Below are 19827 nucleotides of genomic sequence, written 5' to 3'. Positions count from 1 at the left end.
CAGTCATTAATGATGGTTATTGTAATTCTTTCCTTTGGGTGGGGGGCTGTTTCTACATGTGGCTTGTCAGTGTATGTTTTTTCTGCAGCCCAAGCCACAGTTTCTTGTGTGGCTGCTGCCAGCTACTTGTAGAGCAAGTGTCAGGCAGTCTGCTCTCATACTAGTGTGAGGAGAGGGGGGAAACATGCAGGAAGAAGTGTAGATATGAGACCTGAATACTCGGGAACTGGTCTGTATCAAAGAATGTCTGACCTACAAAAGGCAAGTGTCTTGGCTGTGTGGAGGACCTTTCTGGCTTGTGCTCTGCCTCCTGAACATCTCTCTCCTGTTTTAATGGTTTCTCTCATTAGCTCCATTATGTAGTTGCAGAAGTGGTGGGTGCCTGGAGGTGGCATAGGAAGAATGGAGTGATCAATCATTATAAAACTAAGTAAAATGAAATGGAAACATGAACTCTGGGGGCTGGAAACTAAGCAATACTGAAAAGGCAGTGAAGGCTGATAGGGTAGTCCACAATGTCTAGTAAGCCGGCGTATTTATGAAGAGAAAACAAGTAGGACTTGGGCATGTAGCGTTTCTTCAGACCTGTGTACTTGGAAGCTTGTCTGTTTTGTTAATTTCAGTTTGCCTAATACAAGCTATTGCTTCTCTGAGACCTGTTTGTCATTTACATCCTCATGCTACAGTGACTCTGCCTGTCACTAGAATGCTGACATTGAATTTGTTTTTCAGAGAACGCTAATGGTGGGTGGATGGTGAAGGGATTCTAGTTTGGACATCGTTTTATTTATGAAGGCAAAACTGCTGAAGGCTGAAAGAAAATAAGTGAAATGAAGATGAAAGGAGACCTCATTCTAATTTCCAACCTAAAGGAATTACTGACCAGCATAAACACATTTTCAGGATGTGGGAACAACACTGTCTTTGGTCACTCTCCCTTTTCTGCCTTGTTTCCCTACTAGGGGTGTTTTCAGGCAGCAGTCAGACCCTCCTCCACCTTCCCCCCCACATAGGCTCAGCTCCTCAGCTTTCTGGGTTTTCAACACAGCAGGTTCCAACCAGCGCAAGCTGGTTGCTGCTGAGACCAGTGGTCCAACCCTTCATCCCACTCCCATCTGCTGCCCTCCTCTCTTCACTCTCCAGTCTCCCTCCCTTCCCACGCCAGTATTTTTAACCCACATCAGTGTCTCAATTCACTTCACCGTGTGGCCTCCTGCTTCTGCCAACAGAAACAAACTGTGAAATTAAGGTTAACCCCAACTTCTTTTGGCTCCCCACAGCCCTTCTTACTCTGGGCAGCTCATCCCCACCTGCTGGAACCATATACCTTGGTAACACGGATGATGGCACCAGCCTTTTTCACTGGCACATTAGGACAGGCTCGTATTGCCTTTGTTATGGACTTTGGAAGAAGCCCAACACAATGTACATAGACCTCAGAGAAAAAGTAAGATGTGTTAGTGGAGTCGGCTATTTTTGTCCTCTGCCTTCCTCATGTTCTTCACTGTGAATTTTCACCCACTCTCTTGTTATAGTCCTCAAGACTGCTCCACCCATAATAGGAAGGAAAATATATCCCAAATAAATAACTGTTACAATTGCAAAGTTATGGGAATAAAACTCTAAATTGGAAAACGCACCATAAATGTATTTCTGCATGGAGTTTGTACATTTTACTTTTGAATCTGACTGTACTGACCTCAACAGGCTCCAAGCATAGTCCATCCCACTCACATGTCCATTGAAGTTAATGGGGTTAGCATCCATCTCATCTAACTTTACAGGTGTGCACTATACGCAGCTATATCTGGAGCAGTCAGACTCCTTTTGTAGTCAGGGGAGAGTAAATATGTTTTGGCACTAATCAGTCTTACCTATTTTAGCTTTCTGCCTAAGTATGTGGACTTACGTCTTCTCACAGAGTGTAATTCAGTTGCCAGTAATGAGTTCAGGTTTGGATATCTATATCTCAAGTCAGCTGATGTGTACCCTCAAACTTTGCAGTTACTTCATTTGGCTCCAGACCAGGTCTTAGCAGATTGGCATTTAGTCATGACCACTCATGTAGTTATACTGATGATAACCTTTGAGTTCTTGCTTGAGAAGATCTTTAACTAAATGGATATGATGCTATTGGAGAAAAGACCCACAGGTTATTATAGTTTAACTGCCCTGTGGTCTCTCAAGAGCTACCCAGTGATGACTGACAATGTTTAAAATTAAAGTTTAAAATTAAAAGTATTAATCACAGATGACAGTTTACAGTATGAGAATCTCAGAATAATAAAGGTAGGAAAGGAACCTCTTGAGTTCACCAAGCTCAACCTCCTGCTCAAAGCAGGGTCAGCTATGGGGTCAGCTCAGGTCACTCAGGGCTTTGTCCAGTTGGTCTTGAAAACCCCCAAGGCTAGTGTCTCTGGGCAACCTGCTCTGCTGCTTGGGTGTCCTCATGGGGAAAATGACTTTCCTCATGCCAAGTCAGAAACTTCCCTCATTTTGATGTACGACCTTCGTATCTTGTTTTCAAAGTATAACCTTTCTGTGTTATCCTCCCACCATGCACCGATGAAAAGCCTGGCTCAGGCTTCATGATATCCTACTTGTAGGTACTGCAGGGCCGCTGATTAGAGAAGCCATTGCTTCTCTAAGATGAATGAGCCCTGGTCCATCAGCCTCTCTTCACAGGTTATGACCCATCTTCCAGCCATGACCCATCATGGTGGCTCTACACTGAACTCACCCTAAGCTATTAGTGTCTTTCACATATTGTGTGTGTATGAGAGACCAAACTCAGTGTCTACATGTGCTCCAATGAGCGCAAAGCAAAGGGGAATAAATATCTCACACTATCTGCTGCTGTGATCCTGCTGGTGCGGCCCAGTGCTCTGCTAGCGTTCATTGCTGCTAATGTGTGCTGCTGGCACACTTATGACCAGCTCTCTGCCGCAGCTCCCACATGCCTTGCAGCAGTCAGTTGCTCCCCAGCCTGTACTATTCAATTGGTAGGATTTTTGCCGAAGTTTTGTAGTGATTGAGTTGTGTTAAGAAGAAATAGTCACTCTTACTAGTAATTATGTTTAAGCCATGCATTTAGAATATCTTCAAAATATCAAAAGCCCATTGGTATTTATTGGGAATACTTCCCTAGAGCAAAATGCTCACTGGGATTCATTATTTAGCTAAATCCTGATACAAAATAGAAGTAAGAATCTGAGGTAGGAACTCTCAACAGCTCACATAAAAAGAATAGTTAATTTTATTTCAGGGAGTTGCTGGTGTTCTTTGCACCATGAAATGCTGAGGTGCTCAGGCTGGTTGTGTTCAGGCCTTTTATTTTCTTTCCAGCACTTGGCATGTTCTGTGTGCACAATGGGCACTCACTGTTGCATTCAACCTTGCGACTCCATTGCAAAAGAGGAATGAGTTACATTCACTGTTTAAAAGGGAGAAGCCATGGTGCAGAAACCCAGACACCTCTGACCTGGTTTTATGTCTCAGGAAGTCAGACATGCAGTCCCAGGCTAGCAATCCACAGCCCTTCTAGAAAGGGAGAAACAGGTGCCTCCAGAGGTTCCTGGATTTCATTTCTTCCGTGCTTGTTTCAGGGTGAGAAATGACCTGTCTTCACAAACTCTAGCAGAACCTGAGTAGTCAGTCTAAATTATTAGTTTTTAACTGAGACCTGGGGCTAAAATCCTAGTTATAGCTAAGCCTTGGCATTACCACTTCAGTGCTTCTCTCCCAGTCTAGTCTCAAAAGAACTGTGAGTGATGCTCAGTTTTCCTCCAAATTAAACAAAGCCTCCAGACCATGTCATGGAGATGGGGGGCTGAGGGAGATGGTGAAAAGGCTGTGCTCATCCTCCTCCTTCCTTGTTCCCACCTTTGGTAGGACATTTGCTCTTCATTGGTGTTGGCATGGGTTTGTTGCCACTGGGAAGGCAAACGGAATTGTACTTGATGTTTCTATTCCCATCTCCTTGCATCTGTGGATGATCCTGGCAATGGGGACAGAAACTGCCCTCTGCTCCTGTTGAAAAGAGACCTAACCTATTTTGCTGGGGAAAATATTGCCATTTGGCTGTCAGAGTGCTTGGAGGTATCCCAAGTTATTTCAGTAGAAATGACATTAAAATGTCCCTCATTTTCTCCCCTATATCAGGATCTTTACAACTAATTTCTGTGACACAGCCATCACAGCTGAATTGCTCATTTTCCTCAACACCTCCACAGACACCGAGATGAAAGCCAACTGCTAGCGAGTTCTTCTGGGGGATGGAAGGCTCTGGGTTTTGTTTTGTACAATTCTTGAGAGATAAGCTGAACTCACACTGGGGGGGGGGGGTGGGGTGGAAATCACCCATGTGTAAAGCAAAATGACAGCACCCTGGGACACAAAACACCAGCTTGCTTTCCAATCTGTGGGAATCCTGGATGGGTTACACTGTTCACAAGTTTAACTAGGAGAGGACTCAAACAAAGGAACTTTGGGACTGAAAAGAAACTTTGATTGCGTTTTCCTAAGTATTGTAAACCTCTCTTGCCCAGCCCACTCCCAACAGAGAGAAGGACTAAGGGTCTCTGTCCATAGCTCTTCCTCAAAGGTGCCCTGGTGCTTTGGTTAGCAGAATCATGAGGAAACCTAAATGACAGCAGGTCTCAATTAAGATTTAGTTTGGAGGCTAAAAGCTATCCAGCGATTTAGTCTCAGGGATTAAGAAAAACAAAACCTTACCGATGGCTGGATAAAATTCACATTCCTTTCAATTGTGATCATCCTACATCAAGGAAATGTTTGAAATGTTGGCAGTCTCCTATGATATGCCTGCAAAAGTTATTATATTGCTTTAAGTAATATAAGAAAAAGGGACCAAGAGCTATAGCACAAATGTGTTATATAAATCTTCATTGGGATCACTGCTGTTTTTACAAAAATAGTTTGATTGATGTTGGGTCCCAGTGGGTGACCTTTAAAAAAGACCACATCAAATGGAGGGGCAGAGCTGCAGCTCTCCACCCCCATGCTGGCTCCTCCTCACCAGAGTGCCTCTAGACAGCTATGTCATCTGTAGCCATAAAATAAATTGAAGAATGTCTGTCTCGCTAAAGGCAAAAAAGGAGCCCTTTCTCATCTCCATTGAAGAGGGCCACATCCCTAGATAGGCTGCAAAGTGAGCTGTGTACCTGCACGGGGACTTAAATGGCCATAAAATCTCCACCTCCGTCACCTTGGATCAAGGTGTCATGGGTTGAGTGAGATGTTTCTGTGGGGCCTGGGTGGGGAGCAACAGGAGTCTAAGCTCTGCACCACCTTAAATTTGCTGTTTAATTAGTGTGGGAACAGCACGATTTTCTGTTCATGTCTATCAACAGCAAACTGTTAATGCCAGAGGAAGGAGAAAGATTGATTTTCAGAAGCACAGCTCTTCCTAGGAAATACCTGTGGGATAGTTCATCATCAGTGATACTTCTTGCCCAGAATACTTATGCTGAAGAGTTCAGCACAGCACTGAGGGTGTGCTGCTCACAAGACTGCTTGTCCAATATTTAAGCCAGGCTGCAGGGGATAAAACTCACCAATTATTGTGGTAGAAGACCTACTTAAGCATTTTCTTTCCCTTTTCTTCAACAATGGTTTGTTTGTTAGAAAACATTTTTTTTTTTGTACTGCTTTGTCTCAGGTGAGTACAAACAATCAGTGCTGTCCTTATACCAGAGTGTCTTATCTTTAGAAAGACATATAAGAGTCATATAAGGCAAAATAAAGTCCTGCTGAGGTGTCCTGTATGAGACATTTAGAGATGCTGACTGGCAAACTGTCTGCTCAGATGGAAATGACGCTAGTGGAACAAATCACTACTTGGAGGGAGGTAAAGTTTTAGTGAAATTAGATTTGTTTCCTTATGCCCTGGGAGCAAAGTTGGGGAGAGTGATGTGGGTGTTTCATTGCCATCTACTCCCCTAAGGGCAAGTTCTTGCACTAGGCCATCATGTGACAGTGTGTCTCAACACATCGTGTGAAATGTGTGAGAAAAGACACACTGGTGCCCAGCTAACCAAGGCAGCCTCCCTCAACCTATGAATCATGGTAACAGAGGTAATTCCTTACAGTTTAGATGGATTTGTAAAGTAAGATTCCTTTTCCCATCTTTAATTCTTACCATGACCACATGAACAAATATCCTCTCCTCAGATGTTTCAGTCCCTTGTACACCTTGTCATCCTCCAGAAGAGCCCTTTGGTCCCTCTCCAGTAGCAGACAACCAGTGGGAGGGAGCCAACACGTTTACAAGCTGCTTTAAAGAAGGGGAAAATGTCACAGTGCTTAGATCAGCTCTGGTTTAAGCATCCCTAAAGGTCACAAAATCCTTTGAAGCTTTCTCTGCTCATGCTAAATACATGGATGTTGCAGTCATTTCCATAACAACAGCTAAGGTCCAGAAACCAAGATCAGGCTTTCTATGATAGATAAATAGAAGATCACCAATGGGCACTTGTTTGGATGCCCTTTTGTGCAGGGAGCCCAGTGCAGTTCAGGCATACGACAGGAGGATGTTGGTGAGTAATTGGACATAAGGAAGAAAAAGAATGTTCATCTGGGTTTGATTCCCGTTTGCTCCTTGCCTGAGGGAATATGCAGTATCTTGTGAGTCTCTCCAACAAGAATACAAGGTGGATCAATTATGGAGCATGTTTTCTGGCCTGCCATGTAGATGCAACCACAGAGTTTTAAATAAGAGGGTTTATAAAGGTTAATGGAAGATTATTAATTTTTACCCTATAATATGCTGGCCTGACAGAATCTTCTGGTTAGAAGATTCTGTTCTGTTTGGTTAGATCTCTTTTTTTTCTGCTGACAGAGGAGAAGTGTTGATTTGGTCTTAGACAGGATGTCAGAAGGTCTGAGCACAGCTGACTACATGCTTCAAACCAAGTAACGGCATATATTATACCACCTGTTATACCACTCACAAGCAAAGAACAGTCTGTGTTTTTCAGGCTGTTCCCCAGATGCTGTTGAGTGTTTTAAGTTTTTGGTATTCGTGACATACTCTTTGGTTAGTATTTGATTCATTCAAGTTGTTTTTCCACTGAGTGGCAAGAACAATACTTTCCAGTTTCGAGTCTTGAAAATACAACTTCAACATTTCTTTAAAAAGCCGATACTTGCTTAAAATATGCTGCGTCTGATAAAATGCCTGCCACTAACTCAGTATGGTAGAGCATTTGGAGAATGCTTTCTTCTGAAAAGCAAATTTAAGTGAGAGAAAGGGAATGAATAAAAGAAAAACAAACAAGCAAACAGAAAATCCCTACCTGTAACCTACTTTCAAAGATATTCTGAGTAGTTCTGGAATCATCTTAATTAGCACACATGGATTACTGGGGGCAACCTCACCAGGAGCTGAGAAAGCCCAAAAATCTGGATGTAGGAAGAAAGGCTAGATGCACAGTTTAGTGCTTTAGGAGATCCCAGTACAGAAATCCATTACATTTTTATGTAATAGCCCTTTCAAGTTTATTCTTCAAGTTTGGGACACCATGCAAATCCAAATGTATGGTAAGTGGTAAGGAGAAAATTCACTCCTGGGGAACAGGCAGGCAGGACAACTGGCAGAAGGAGTTCATGGGACTGTTAGGAGGGTGATGGAGAATGCTGTACCTTCTTCAAATTACTTCACCCTTCCTCATTCCCCTTCCCCCTTGTAACACCAGATTCTTCCTTCCCTATTTGAATCATAGGATCATAGAACAGTTAGGGTTGGGAAGGACCTTAAGATCATCTAGGTCCAACCCCCCTGCCATGGGCAGGGACACCTCACACTAAACCATGCCACCCAAGGCCTCGTCCAACCTGGCCTTGAACACTGCCAGGGATGGAGCATTCACAGCATCCCTGGGCAACCCATTCCAGTGCCTCACCACCCTAATAAGAAAGCATTTCTTCCTTATAATCAATCTAAACCCCCCCTGTTTAAGTTTGAACCCATTACCCCTTGTCCTGTCACTACAGTCCCTAATGAAGAGTCCCTCCCCAGCATCCCTATAGGCCCCTTTCAGATACTGGAAGGCTGCTATGAGGTCTCCACGCAGCCTTCTCTTCTCCAGGCTGAACAGCCCCAACTTTCTCAGCCTATCTTCATACGGGAGGTGCTCCAGTCCCCTGATCATCCTCATGGCCCTTCTCTGGACTTGTTCCAACAGTTCCATGTCCTTTTTATGTTGAGGACACCAGAACTGCACACAAACTCCAAGGGAGGTCTCACGAGAGCAGAGTAGAGGGGCAGGATCACCTCCTTTGACCTGCTGGTCACGCTCCTTTTGATGCACTCCTTTCATCTCCTCTGTCCCAGACCTGAATTCTGAATGCACCTGCTGCGAGGTGTTGCATCTCACCAACCTTCAAGGCTTGGTCCCAACATGTTCATTTATGTCTGCTACCAGGGTAGGCTATCTCTCTAAGCCACCGTGAAGGAGAGTCAAAGCTCCTTCCAGGAGGCATTGTGGCTTGTCTGAAAACACAAGTTGCTATTATCAGCCTTGTTTTGTTTCCTGAGAAGCAGACAAAAAAATTTCACATTCCAGGCACTTAGCCTCAGCACAACACTCCCATTCCCATCCTTGGTTAAGCTTTGCCTACTGTTTATATGATGCTTTGACCAGCATAGGTAACTTTTTTATCTGACCCCGTGAAGCAACATTGCTTCAGAGGAAGCCTCAGAACTGAGCTGGACTTTCTCTCTGTTACTTTCTGGCTTAGAGAGGGCTGTCATATCCTCAGCTAGTAGATACGGACTATAAAAAGGTTGCTGAGGGTTGCTTTTGGTGGCATTTGGCCACTACAGCCTTTCCTTGTCCTCCTGGCTGAATATGAACAGGTCTTAAGAAGAAAAGTAAGGGGAACTGTTCAGTGTAGGAGAAACAATAGTCCCCCTTTAAAAATTCACAGGGTGTTGCAAATTACTTAGCTGAATTTACTTTGCAAGCATTTTATCCGAGTCTGTTTTTAAGCCCAGGAAATGATTCCTTCAGATAGGCCAAAAGATGGCAGAACAATTAATTTTCTGCTTACAACACACAATGTGACCCAAATAATTTCCTTTTGTCATATCCTACCACACCCTGAATGATGTATCTTAGGGAGGCTGGACTGCCTGGTGCAGGTCACTATGTAAGATTTCCTGAGTATTTGTGCTTGGTTTCTGTACAATCACAGATCAGTGGTAAACAGCTGCAGAAAGTGAGAGGGACGTGTACCACTAACACAGCTTTATGGCCATCATTAAAATATTGTTCACATATGCTTTCTTGCCAAATTTCCTTGCTTCTCAAATCAGATGTCACCAGCATTAGAAAACAGTTTGTCCACCACCACATACCACCAAAATAACAATCATGTTATGTTCCTATATCACTATGAATTGCCTAAACAAAGCAGAAAAATCATGATGTAAATTCAACCATGTGAAAATCTATAGCCTGGAAAGCCTAGGGATGGATAGGAATGACTGAGGCAGATGTATGGTGAAATCTGCACTTGCAAACAACGATCTCTTATCGTCTTTAAAACTCTATTTTAAAAGTATCTTTGAGCTTTCTCACATCCTAAATCTCTGTTTAGAGAATGACCAGTATGTCCTTATGCATCCAGGACTGACTGAAGCAGATTTTACTCTATATTCAACACTAAAAAGGAAATTAGAAACTTCCTGTCTGATAAATATAATGTAATTAAGAGCTAGCGGTCTGTTTGGTAATGCACAGCTTAGAGTAAGGATGGGTTTTCTCCAGAAGGGTTTATAATGTGTTTCCTCTCAGTACACAGCAAGTAGATGGGTTTTGGCCCCTTCTCAAACAGGAGTGGCAACTGCAAACAAACTCACAGTTGCCAGCCAACTTCCTGATTTGCCTTTAGAAATGAGGTAGGACTTCTCTGATTTCTCATAAAACTCATCTTCATGAAAGAACTTACCAGTATCCAAATGGTCAGAGGATGTGGATTGCAACTGTTATCACACAGAAAACAGGATTTCAACAAAAAAGCCCTTGAGAGTAAAACCGCAGTTAACAGCTTTTAACAAGTACAGAGTTCAAATTAATTGGTAGGATTGTTTAAAAAAATCAAGATGGTCACTGCATATCTAAATGAAGAGGCACCAGACTGCAGGCTCTGGCTCAGCTATTAGACAGATGCGCCTCTCCAAAACACCAGCAGTTGCAATGGAGGGGTTTTGCCGTGCAGCACTTACCTTGCCTGAGATGCTGCTCCTAATGCCTTCCACCAACCATTCTCATCAGGTGTCTCGCATCCTTGGTAAGGTTAACATGTCCCAAGGAAACCATGTCTGCCCACTGGCTCTTTAGGGAAGCCTTGATGGTAGGAATACATTTTGACTCCATCTCCTGTCTTACTTGTAAAAGACAGAAACCACAAATGTTTTTCTTCCGGTTTTAGTCATTTCCTCTCTGATTGGCAAACCTTGTTTTTGACAAGATCTCAGCTGTTCAGGCTGAGTGCTTGTACAATAAGAGAGACCATAGGGAGAGTTCAGTGATCATCTTGCAGGAAGCAAATTCAATGGAGGTATGCTGAATTGTAACTTCATTTTAATATGATTATTTACTTGGCAATTGCAATACTTGAAGATATTTCTAACCTTGTTTCGGTGCTAAAAAAAGAGCTTTGTAGCTCTGGAAAGTCAGATCATGGGCTTTGAACTTCCCATGCTGCAGCTCAGTGGTGCTGTGTGTGGTGAGATTGGTACTGACTCGTACAGTTCATCACCTCTGTGACTGTGGTCATGGGCAGTAAGAAATGTGCTTTAGGACACTCACTTTCATTATCACAAACAGCTAAGAAGCCAAGAGCCTGAGTTGCTTTTAAAAATGGATTTAAGGAATAGGGAGGGGGTGTCACAGACGGAGGTTTTCTTCCCACGCAGGTAGGGACTGGGAGTTGATGGAGGTTTGGGGTGCCCCCTTTCATCACTACGGAGCTGGGACAAGGCCTGGCCATTCATCTAAAACCACAAAGTGGGAAAGTACGATTAGGTATCTTACTCCTTTCTCCAATGGCAAAACTCCCATCAGACATAAAGTAAAGAACATCTAATGGAGGAGGGAGTGTGAGGGAAACTCCTGTGTTGGACAAGGCATGACTACAGGTGTTTTGGTTGTCCTGACCACAGGTGCTAATTAGTAATTTCTACAGAAGGCTAATTAGCTGCACTTGAGCTTTTTCACCTCGGTGCACATGATTTCAGAGTGGGGAACTTGCTGAGGCCATTCCTAGGGGAAGGTAGTGCAGAAGGTAAATCTGCTCATTTCTGTGTGCCTCAAACTACAAAAAAAAGCTTTTCAATCTGTCCCCAGGTCTGTTCTGCCCCAAAAGGGATAAGTAATAAAAGCTGATTGACTGATCACCTTAAAAAGCAGCACTGATGACATTTTTCTGTTTATCTAAACTACCTCTTTGTTAGTCCTAGCCTTTTCTGCTCATAACACAGTTTATTAATTATTAATTTTAAATTAACCTGTGATGAAGCCTGCAATCAGGGCAGGTACTCAGGGAGAGGCAGATGTGCCACCCCAGTGTAAGCTGGAGGGTTCATAAAAGTGCTATATCTGATTAAGGCAGTGGACTGAAAACCAAAGAGCTTGAGACCCTTTTCACAGCTCTGTCATAAAGCGTGGCCTCCAATAAGATATTCTGGCACCCTTTTAATACCTTCTCGATCCTCTTCTTGGCAGTATCATCTGCAGAGTCCCTTTGCATCAGGATTGACTTTTGGCTTCTGTTTTTCTTGGTGCTATTAAAAAGTGCTTCCTCTTCCCCTGGCCTATACATTATGTGGATTCATTTAAAGTGATCCTTAGTACAAACCTTGAGTAGTGACAGCAATAAAGAAAAAGGAGTTAGAGAGACTTGGTCCAAAGAAACACTAATTCCACTTCATGGGCATCTGCATTTGCATCAGTGTGTATTAGTGAGCTTTTGGGGACAGATTCCTTTAGTTTTCCTGAAAAATTTTCTTTTCAGACAGATCTGTGTTTCAGCTGTTGGGGTCTGATCCCACCAAACACTCCAGGAAGCCCTTTCCTCTTTCATTGGAAAAATATCTACTTTCAAGGAATCCCAAATGTAGAGATATTGAAACCTGGTACAGTCTACCTTGGGTCTCCCTCTCATTTCAATGCACTGAGTTCATTTCTCTTCTGAGGGAATGAAGCTGTCTTGAAGTTTTTGAGATATCAAAGAATAAAATCATCCACTGAAATTCAGCTGGGCTAGTGTCAAAATTATGTGAAATGATAAGTCTCACTGGGCTTAGGAGGGAGGCTATAATAATTGCTCAGAATTGTGGTCCGGGCATTAGAGATTTGCTGGAAGATTCATGGCCCAGAAGGAGCCTTTTAAAGTAAATCTGGTCCCACATCTGGTTTGACATTGCACTCTGAAAATAAGTACTATTTAAAGAGGTTTGTTTCTTGCCAGGAAGGCTGTAGCACAAAGGACTTGGTATGTTTTTCACTCAATGGAAACAGAATAGCTCAGGCTTCTGTTGGTTTGGATGCTGACTAAAGTGGTGGCTTGAAGAGGAAAGGCAACAGTGGCTGCCGGGTGTTTTTCACAAAACTGAAAATACATATCTAAGTACTCATGTTGAGTGACACGCTGCTGGATTATGGAAGAGTAAGCAGAGTCCTTTCTGATGCATCTCAGTGCCAGGGTGGATTAAACACAGGAGCAGTTTGTATGGAACAGTGCAGACAGTGCACAGCAGTCCTGGCTTGACGGGGCTGCTGCTATGCTTAGCATAGCTGGGACCAGTGAGGAGGGAAAGTATAGCACAAGCCAAGCCATTGCAACTGGCCAGATAGATCCATTTCAGTTATGCTCAGGGTCCTGATGCATGTCCCACCTTTGGGACGTTTGCAGTCAAACGAAATAATAAAAATAAGTTACTGTAAAAAGAGTGACTGAGATCAGCTTCATAATTTGTAGTCAGTTTCACTTTAAATTCCCTTTTTACTGCTTTCTAACTCAAAGCTTCTGAGGCATGACTTTCTCTCAGGGCAGATAGATTATTGCACTAAAATTTTTCTGTGATACTTTATCTGTGCTAAGGTTAGATTGCTCAATATGCTCTTAAGTAAAAAAACCCAAGGTCTATCTTTAGCTACCCTAAAATAATGAAGTGCGTAACTAGCATTGCATGAGCAAGAGCTTATTACACTGTTTCGGTATTTTTTAGTGTAGTAGGAAGAGAGCAGAGCAATAGAGAATATCTGGGAGTAAAGAGCTTGTCCTGTTTCTTGGTACTATGAAAAGCAGCCAAGGCTGGCCCTGAGGCAACAGCAAACCTGACTCCACAGATGACTGAGTGCAGAGTCTGATTTGTGTATGTTGTTCTGGCAAGACAGGAGTGAGGAGGGTGGGTGAGAGTCCTGTTTTGGGGGAAGCATCACAGAAGAGTGTGTGCACAGTAGAGAAAATGGGAAAAACATAGATGTGACACATGTTATGGTCTGTGGGTTGGTGACGGCTGGGAGGTGCTCATGGGCAAAGATTTGTTTTGGTGGAACATCCTACATCTCTCCAGAGCTACATTTCTTGGCCAAAGCGGTGTAGGTGCTAAGCTTTAAGGGAAAGAACTGGTGGGGCAGCCTGAACGTGCGATCTCCATGCTTGTTTTTCTTACACATAGAAAGGAAGGATGTGAGTACACTAGCTGTGTACTGGTTGATTGTAAGGTCACCCTGAGTCACTAGCATGACCTGCTCTTAAAGAAAAGTGGTCTCAACATGAATTGCCACTGAGGGCATAGAAATGTCAACGCTATATCATAATATAGCAACAAGATGTCATCTAGAAGACTAGTCACCTACTTCCAAGAAAAATTAATTCATACTGGGGTAGATCCAGAGATCAGTGTTCGGTTCATTATGTACATGATCAGGAGTTGATTTTTTGTTAGGAAAAGGTACTAAAAAGCCTGATGGTTTGTTTAGCTTAGCAAAACAAAAGCTTCAAACTGCTGTATATAAATACTTCAAAAAATACAGACCAGAAAAAGAGCTGTTTACTCCAGAGAGCTCTGACACAAGAACAGATGAACTCAAGTGTTCATGCCAGCCCTGAATGGAGACCTCTACCCTTGGGAGAAGCAAAGAAGGAGTATTAGTGTGATAAAACCAAGCCTCATTTGAAGGTACAGATGGAAAGGTGTTGTATGACCTGGGATAGGGAAGCCCTTTCACCTTTTTTTTGGTCGTGCGAACAGAAACTTTTTAGCTGGTGAGCAGTTTAACATGGGAAGTATATAAGGCCTTCCCTCATGTTTCTAGTGCCTTGTGCTTGCAGTTTTGTGTTCCTGTGCAAAGAGCTGTAGAGTGCCATTGTTCTGACTTACGTTTGCTTAGGGTTTATTTGGACAAGGGTAAAAGCCTGCATTGAGACTGAGCTATTTTTTCATATGGAGACCAGTTGTGAAGAAATGGAGAACTTCAGTGAAAGGCTGAAGAATGTGTGAGGGCACTTGCAGCAGTTCTGTGGGTTGCGTGTCTTGTTAGTCTTTGCTGTTTATTACTCTGCTGTTTAAAATTAATGGGAGCTGTATGTATCTTGTAAATGAACATATAGGATCATTTCCAAAGTCTCTATCCATTTATTTCTCTCCCAAGTAAAAACTAATGAGATCTGCAGAAAATGTTCATTGTAAATAAACTCCCTGACAAATATTTGAATGTTTTTGTTTTATAAGTTAGTTGTAAATATTTTTGTCATCGTTCAATTTTTACCAGAAATAACTCAGTCCTGGAATTCACTCCCTGATAATATGTTACATCTTCCTGGAATAGCTACATTCCAGAGGTCACATTCTGTGAATAGTTTTCCTAACTTAAATTACTAGCCAAATAGTCTGAAGGGTGCTATATGACTGCTATTGCGAAATCCAGCTTTCCTGGTAGCCATCTGCATTTAATCACTTCCAGGCAAAAAAGTTACGTGCAGTGCTTTTGGACTCAAGCTTTACTTTTGAGAGTGCATACCTGCAAGTATCTTCATTATTCATATTTTATGTTCGTGTGAAGGATGTTCATACCTCCCATTCCCATAAAACACAGTGGGATACTGCTAATAATGCCCATTCTTCAGTGTCAAGTTATACTTTGGCAATAGCTTCAATTATCACTGTGGTGCTATAAAGGAATGAGGATATACTTCTGGGCTTTGTTTAGAACAGAGCACTGCAGCATTGATGTATGTTCTCATTTCTGTAATGTAAGAACTTCCAGGCTTGGTAGAAGTTGGAAATCAACTGAGAGTCTGGAAACAGCTCAGGTAACAAATGGAGCAGTTATTTCTTAATTCAGACTAACGTTACTACTATCCTTAGTCGGGGACTTAATTAGCAGGAAGAAGGATGAGCAGTAAAAAGAGGTGGATGGGGAACACAGATGAAGTGATATTCTTCAGGAAACATCATCTGAATTTAAGAGAACTGTTTCACCTCATCTCTTCTGCCTGGAAGAGATTCGACTTGCTAAAAGACAGCTTTACAGGAATAAGGACCAAACCCCCTTTCTCAGTTATGCCACCTAATTCCTGCAGCTCTCTGAAGTTACTGAGGAAACTGGAAGGCAGAAAGGCATGGCTTTGGCACAGGGGTGAATGTGACCTCTGAGAAAGGAGCACCAACAGAAAAGAATCAAGCGAAACAGGGCATTGCTAGTGGAAAAATACAAGAAATTCTTCCTGCAGTCTCCAGGGGAAAAAAGCTTATTTCAAGATCAGAAGAAAGCAATTATCCCTGTTTTCTTCCAGGTAAAAAAACCTTGAACAATTCCACTGCCATATAGCTTCCTTTTTCTTCAAAGTATAATACCACATGAATGCACAAGCAGAAAAAAGGCTGATTCTGAACAGCCTACATAACTTTTTTGTTTCCCTGTGAACAGTAAAATGGTTCTATGATCCATTTGATGAGAAAATAGGAAGGTGTAGGGTCCCTCTAGTACAGAAGCTACTTTTTTTAACATTCTGCATGGAAAACAGTGAGTTGGGCAGGTAATCAAAACCTGCAGTATTTTGGCTGAACTTTTCTGAGTTTGGGAGCATATGGTTTGGGATTTGTTTTTTTCCCAAACAGTAACATTTTTCTCTCTATTAGATGTATATGATGGATAATTTCATTTAACCAAACCCCTGATTTTTCCATAGGAAACCATTCACAGTGGAAAAAAGTTTTGTTTCAGCACAAAGAGCAGGCAAAGGGCCGTGCAGCAGGAGGACCAGGTACCTAACACAGCCTCAGTCCCAGTGGCAGGGCTTATGGCAGGATATGTTTTCCTTGTAAGTTTTTATAACCTCGGCAGTGTTTCTAACAGCAGGTAAGTAGCTGCCAGAATTTGAACAGTTCTCTGATGACCATCATGTTCTTGAGGCTCTGCATGACTGCAGCACAACTTTATATAGCAATTTATTCCTTAATAGCTACAGAGATTGACCACATGGAACAGCATCCTCAGGGCCGGCATGGTGCTGGCTCTGGGCCTGCAAGGCCCCCAGTTTCTCCTGTTATATCCTGAGGTTGCTCTCTTTGGAAAGCTCAGGCCTGCCCTGCAGAGCTCAGTGGGTTCAGTTACAGGGCAGGTGCTGCCAAACAGCTTTGTGGGGCTGCTTGGGAAACAGTCTGTGAACATCAAGGCTCAGCTTTTCTAGCAGAGGAGCAGCAAGGGGCCAGTGCTGCACTGTGCTCCCCAGGGAAGGCGACATGGTCCAAGACATAAGGGGATGCATCTTGGTTGCAAGCTGACGTTTATATTAAGCACCAGTATTGCACGGCAACACACATCAGGCTCTCAGTACACCCTGGAGAGCAGTCAGGAGTTAAACCTTCAAGTGGTGGGTATCCTCAGGATCCCAAGTACAGGGGTCTCAGGCATCTGTGTCCACCTGATGGGGGGCAGTTGGCTGAAACACCAGGCTATGGCTTGATGTGAGGACAGGTTTTCTGCTTGGTGGGCCAACATGCATGTGAGAGAGTGGACATCATGCTTTCTCCCTCCAGTATCATGATGCAGAGGTGCAATGTGATGAACAGCACTGCTAAACCTGCTGAGGCTTTGCACTGCCCAACATCATGGTTTGTTTTTTCAAGACTATGTCGAGTGGTCACTCATCAGTATGTACTTGGTCCTCACCAGGGAAGGACACATAGTGACATTTGAATATGATGGGTGTGCCAGACCCTGCCAAGTCAGCCAGAACCTGCAGTACAGTGTATATGCTGATTTTGCACTCATATGGTGATTTTGTAGTGATGGTAAGGTCTGGCCTGGCATTAATCTTGCCAATGCAAAGGTGACCATCAACAATTTTTAACCAGCTTGAGCCAGCAGAATGAATTTATATCACATTAGCTTTTGCATCACATGGTCACACGTCTCACATGTGCATTAGCAGTATCTGAATGTACTGTTTCTCCTAAATGATGCCCTGCCTGAAAAAAACAGAGAGCACGAGTTTGCCTGCAGGGGCTGAAGACCATGTGTGGTCCTAGAAGAGAATTAACCCTGGAGTTCAGCCCTGGCTGTCCTTATGGTGTTCTCCTTTGCTTGCAGAGGGGCTAGTGCTGGCTGGATGGAAGTGTGTTTGCAAAGGATGAGAGAGGGCAGAGGGAGCTTTTATTTAAGGAACCTTTCCAGAGGAAGCTGCCCATGAGATTATTCTTTGGCTGTTCAATAACTTACATTGCAAGAGAGAGGGAGTATGATGATATTCTCCAGATTACGGAAGAGGACTTTCTGTGGTTTGAATTGGTTCAGAGAGGCCCCGCACAAAGAGTTCAGAACAAAACTAAAAATAGCTTCCTCCACTAATACCAAGGAAACACTTTCATTGCCAAGAAACTGCAATCCTATTTTTTATGCCCACTGATTTTAGAAAGCAGACTTATATGTCCCCTTGTGTTGGGCCTCTTTCTAAGAGCATTAGGAAGATAAAGGTTGCTTCATACTTTGAAGAGCTATCAAATAGCAGCAATATCAGATAATGATCAGAAAAATCATGGCAGTCAGGTGAAGTTCCCAAAAACTGGAAAAAGGGAAATATAACCCCCATTTTCAAGAAGGAGAAAAAGGCTGACCCAGAGAACTACAGACCAGTCAGTCTCACCTCTGTGCCTGGCAAAATCTTGGAGCAGATTCTCCTGGATGGCATGCTAAGGCACATGAAAATCAACAAGGTGCTTGGTGACAGCCAGCATGGCTTCACTAAGGGGAAATCCTGTCTGACCAATTGGGTGGCCTTCTATGATGGGGCTATGGAACTGATGGACAGGGGTAGAGCAGTTGATGTCATCCACCTGGACTTGTGCAAAGCGTTTGACACTGTCCCACACGACATCCTTGTCTCTAAATTAGAGAGACATCAATTTGATGGATGGACCACTCGGTGGATAAAGAACTGGCTGGATGGCCGCACACAAAGAGTTGTGGTCAATGGCTCAGTGTCCAGCTGGAGACCAGTAACGAGTGGGGTCCCTCAGGGATCGGTGTTGGGACCGGTCTTGTTCAACGTCTTCGTTGCTTATATGGACAGTGGGATTGAGTGTGCCTTCAGCAAGTTTGCCGATGACACCAAGCTGTGTGGTTCGATTGATACGCTGGAGAGAAGGAATGCCATCCAGAGGCACCTGGACATGCTTGTGAGGTGGGCTGATGCCAACCTCATGAAGTTTAACCATGCCAAGTGCAAGGTCCTACACCTGGGTCGGAGCAATCCCAGGCACAGCTACAGGTTGGGCAGAGAAGAGATTCAGAGCAGCCCTGAGGAGAAGGACTTGAGGGTGTTGGTCGATGAGAAAATGAACATGAGCCAGCTTCAGTGTGCACTTGCAGCCCAGAAGGCCAACCGTATCCTGGGCTGCATCAAGAGGAGCGTGACCAGCAGGTCAAAGGAGGTGATCCTGCCCCTCTACTCTGCCCTTGTGAGACCTCGCTTGGAGTATTGTGTGTAGTTCTGGTGTCCTCAACATAAAAAGGACATGGAACTGTTGGAACAAGTCCAGAGGAGGGCCACGAGGATGATCAGGGGACTGGAGCACCTCCTGTATGAAGACAGGCTGAGGAAGTTGGGGCTGTTCAGCCTGGAGAAGAGAAGGCTGCGTGGAGACCTCATAGCAGCCTTCCAGTATCTGAAAGGGGCCTATAGGGATGCTGGGGAGGGACTCTTCATTAGGGACTGTAGTGATAGGACAAGGGGTTATGGGTTAAAACTTAAACAGGGGAAGTTTAGATTGGCTATAAGGAGAAAGTTCTATACTGTGAGGGTGGTGAGGCACTGGAATGGGTTGCCCAAAGAAGTTGTGAATGCTCCATCCCTGGCAGTGTTCAAGTCCAGGTTGAACAAAGCCTTGGGTGACATCGTTTAGTGTGAGGTGTCCCTACCCACGGCAGGGGGGTTGGAACTTGATGCTCTTAAGGTCCTTTCCAACCCTAACTATTCCATGATTCTGTGATCTTACAGCTCTCTACAATTTTACTTGTTTTAATTACTGCTACAGAAAGAGTTCTGTGGGACATGTGAGGCTTAGAAACAGACACTAATTAAACAAGCAAAGCGTGCTGAGATCTGTTTTCCTCAACTGTATCAATAACAAAATTCTCTAACAGGTCAACACCAACTTCCTCCTCCTCCTCCTCCTCCTCCTCCTCCTCCTCCTCCTCTCCTCCTCCTCCTCCTCCTCCTGTCATCTGAGCTGTGGGTACTGAACAGTGTTTTCATAATCATCTGAGTTACGTAACAGCAGATAAACTCAAA

General features: G+C 43.6%; 1 long non-coding RNA gene across 2 annotated transcripts in view; it reads right to left on the bottom strand.

Annotated features, from left to right (window-relative positions):
* The window catches only part of LOC130593836 (uncharacterized), a 45645-nt gene extending 35247 nt beyond the window's left edge, over positions 1 to 10398 (bottom strand). For both annotated transcript variants that reach the window (XR_008970894.1, XR_008970893.1), the window contains exon 1: positions 10250 to 10398. This is a non-coding gene — a long non-coding RNA (uncharacterized LOC130593836). The remainder of the gene's footprint in view (positions 1 to 10249) is intronic.
* Positions 10399 to 19827: the final 9429 nt, after the last annotated feature.

The sequence above is a fragment of the Pezoporus wallicus genome, unplaced genomic scaffold (genome assembly GCF_028554395.1).
Source record: "Pezoporus wallicus isolate ANWC-B61680 ecotype Strahan unplaced genomic scaffold, APGP_CSIRO_Pwel_v1 contig_818, whole genome shotgun sequence".
Classification (NCBI taxonomy): Eukaryota; Metazoa; Chordata; class Aves; order Psittaciformes; family Psittacidae; genus Pezoporus; species Pezoporus wallicus.
Note: the sequence above shows the minus strand (reverse complement) of the source record. Positions and strands in the feature narration are given on the sequence as shown.